This window comes from Pangasianodon hypophthalmus, chromosome 3 (genome assembly GCF_027358585.1).
Source record: "Pangasianodon hypophthalmus isolate fPanHyp1 chromosome 3, fPanHyp1.pri, whole genome shotgun sequence".
NCBI classification, from domain to species: Eukaryota; Metazoa; Chordata; class Actinopteri; order Siluriformes; family Pangasiidae; genus Pangasianodon; species Pangasianodon hypophthalmus.
Window position 1 is genome coordinate 34,543,547 of NC_069712.1, and position 4,191 is coordinate 34,547,737.

A 4,191-nucleotide genomic window follows, 5' to 3' on the forward strand; every position below is an offset into this window, starting at 1 on the left:
GAGCCATAAACTCCACGGTCCATGTGAATAATTCATTAAGATGCTGCGTGTGTGTGTGTGTGTGTGTGTGTGTGTGTGTGTTTATTAGTGATTTTTGTTTTTTCAGTCGTGTTTTGTGTTATAAATCAGCTCAAACCACCCACAGATCACACTGCTCATAAACCCTCCATCCCTCCGTCCTGTCCTCCCTCACGCCCCAGCACGCAGGAGGAACCGTCCATCAACTCAATCACCCACAATGCCTCTTGATCTGACACAGACACACACACACACGCCCACAGCTGTCTCACTCTGTATCTATACACACACACACACACACAAACCCCTATTTCTCTCTGTATAAACACACACACAAACACACATGGCTGTCTCACTCTGTATACGCACACGCACACACACACACAGCTGTCTCACTCTGTATACACACACATACACACACACATACAATAACTGACATAGCGGCCTGTGCATACTATTAAAATTTAGCTGTCTGTCTGTCTATCTGTTTCTTTCTTTCTGTCTGTCTGTCTGTCAGAGTAGGTTGGAGAGTTCACATGCTATAGCTGCACTGCTGTAAAATCTAAAGAGAGACTCTAAGTAGTGCGCACTACAGAGAAACAGCACTCAGGATGTTTAGTGCTGAAATTTATAAAGTGCCACGACTGTGTGTGCGTGTGTGTGTGTGTGTGTGTGTGTGAGAGAGAGAGAGAGAGAGAGACAGAGTGCAGCAGGAGCGTGTTATTGTCCTCCACAGAGTAAACACACTTTGTACAGAGTGGCTCTTTAAAGGCAGCAGTTTGTTCACTCTGTCTTTTGCACTTCCTTCAGTGCACTGGTTTAACCTTGGCCTGGTTTGACTCCGCCCACTGACTCCGCCCTCTCATCCCACCCACTGATCTTGTCCACTCACTCCGCCCACATCCACATCTCTCTGCACTTTAACAGCCCTTAAGATGTAGGCCTAGGGGACTTGAGTGAGGGGAAGTGTACAAAGGAGAGTGTTAAATACAGGATTGTAACACAGCAAGTGCACTTAGCATTCGACACAGATCCTCAGGGTTTCCTCAGGAGGCGCTGTGAGCCGAGAGAGTGTGGAGATGGAAGAGAAAGAGAGACAGACAGAGAGAGAGACAGGTACACACAGACAGAGAGAGAGTGAGACAGGTACACACAGGCAGACAGAGAGAGAGACAGGTACACACAGGCAGACAGAGAGTGAGACAGGTACACACAGACAGACAGAGAGTGAGACAGGTACACACAGGCAGACAGAGAGTGAGACAGGTACACACAGGCAGACAGAGAGTGAGACAGGTACACACAGGCAGACAGAGAGTGAGACAGGTACACACAGGCAGACAGAGAGAGAGACAGGTACACACAGGCAGACAGAGAGAGAGACAGGTACACACAGGCAGACAGAGAGTGAGACAGGTACACACAGGCAGACAGAGAGTGAGACAGGAACACAGACAGAGAGTTAGACAGGAACATAGAGAGACAGACAGACAGGAAGACAGACAGACAGTTAGACAGGAACACAGACAGACAGAGAGTGAGACAGGAACACAGACAGACAGAGAGTGAGACAGGAACACAGACAGAGAGTTAGACAGGAACACAGACAGACAGAGAGTGAGACAGGTACACACAGGCAGACAGAGTGAGACAGGTACACACAGGCAGACAGAGAGTGAGACAGGAACATAGACAGACAGTTAGACAGGAACACAGACAGACAGTTAGACAGGAACATAGAGAGACAGACAGACAGGAACACAGACAGACAGAGAGTGAGACAGGAACACAGACAGACAGTTAGACAGGAACACAGACAGATAGAGAGTTAGACAGGAACACAGACAGATAGAGAGTTAGACAGGAACACAGACAGATATAGAGTGAGACAACAACATAGACAGACAGATATAGAGTGAGACAGGAACACAGACAGATATAGAGTGAGACAACAACATAGACAGACAGATATAGAGTGAGACAACAACATAGACAGACAGATATAGAGTGAGACAGGAACATAGAGAGATAGTGTTTGTAGGTCAAAGTAAACCGCTATCACTCAGACAGTGGAGAAGTTTTTAACAGCACAAGGCATGAAGGAAATCTTACACTCCTGTATTACAGCTGTGTGTGTGTGTGTGTGTGTGTGTGTGTGAGAGAGAGAGAGAGAGAGAGAGAAAGTTGAAATGAAATATGAAACAATGTGTTTTAAAGTTCAATCAGAATCCAATTTCTCAGTAATGGGATTTCTTTCGCCTGCAGAATGTTTCATTTTCTTCCCTCAGCGGAAAAAACACAATTATTGATGTTCATCTAACATCCAACATCAACACACACACACACACACACACACACACACATACAGTTACACTGTCCAGCATCACATTCTTTGATTTAATCTGATTTCTTGACAAATCGTGTTCACACTTCTGTAATTTTATTTATTATTTAATCAGATATGACATGAAACAATTCACACAATTTAAACACACAAAATCACTACAATACTCACAGATTAGTGTTCTTATTAGAACCTTGTCCTTCCTAAGGTTCCATCTCAAACACTGGGACAGAGTTAAAAACACATGCGAGCTAACATTAAAATCTCTGAATCAATAGAAATAAAAAACAGACACAAACCTAATCGGTTCCTGCTTGGAATAAAGGAACAGTTCTACATCCGTCCGTAACGTTCCACATGACCTGCAAGTGGCAGAGCGTCGGCCATTTTGGACCCGTCCCAAACACTAGACTTCATCTCTACTCACTTTAGCACATTGCACTGAGTCACTGCTGCATTATTAAAGTCTGAATTGAGTCGAGTGTTTAAAAGCATTATACACATTAAATTGTAAAGTGTGTGTTTGTGTGTGTGTGTGTGATTTCAGCCTGCTAGAAAAGTCCATCCTTTATGTACAAAACTCTTTCACATTGCTGCTTCATAAAGCTCTTCAGTCCAGCAGGTCAGGTGATGTGATGTGATGTGATCAAAGCGCCTGATTGTCTGAAGTTGATGTCATTCCTCTCCTCGTCTCAGGAGCTCAGCTCAGTCTCTCTGAGATAAATTTACTGAATGCTTCTCTGAATCTCAGTGTGAGAAACTGCAGGACAGAGCGTAAAACCTGCTCTATCTGACATGGATAAGGCAGACGTGGTTCTGGATGTTCTGGCTCAGTTAAAATGGAGCAGGATCATCAAGATGATGTGGTGGATGTGGATCTGAGTGGATGGGAACTGGACAATGTCTGAAGAACTTCAACACATGATATGTGATCTATCTCCTGACCAGTTTCCATCCACTGTTTCAGGCACTGAATCTGAGGACATGACCTCGCATATCCTTGCATCCTTGTGATGTAGAGACAGATCCTCACGCTCTTGTGAAGTAGAGACACATCCTCACCTCCACGGCATGTAGAGACATTCCCTCACGCTCGTGTGAAGTAGAGACAGATCTTCACCTGCACATCATGTAGAGACATTCCCTCACGCTCGTATGAAGTAGAGACAGATCCTCACCTGCACATCATGTAGAGACATTCCCTCACGCTCGTGTGAAGTAGAGACAGATCTTCACCTGCACATCATGTAGAGACATTCCCTCACGCTCGTGTGAAGTAGAGACAGATCTTCACCTGCACATCATGTAGAGACATTCCCTCACGCTCGTGTGAAGTAGAGACAGATCTTCACCTGCACATCATGTAGAGACATTCCCTCAGGCTCGTGTGAAGTAGAGACAGATCCTCACCTGCACATCATGTAGAGACATTCCCTCATGCCATTGCGTGGTAGAAACTCATCTTCCCGATGTTCAGTGTTTGAGTAAGATCACTCAGTGATCCATGTAATCCATATGTTTCCCAAAAGGTTTGACTTTTACCTCCATCATTCCTTCACACACTGGATTTATAGTTCTAGTAGGCATGTTGTGTGTGTGTGTGTGTTGTAGGGGAATATAAGAGAAAAAGTAAGTCAATGTGGAAACATTGTATGTCACCTGACTGCATGTGCAAATCGTAAATCTAAATTTAGTCTCCATTTTCACACACACACACACACACACACACACACGTTCACCTCAATTATTTTCCCTTCCAACATTCCTTCAGTGTGTTTCAGTGAGGAGGTTTGACGCTATAATCCAAAACAGTTTAAACTGTATCAAGT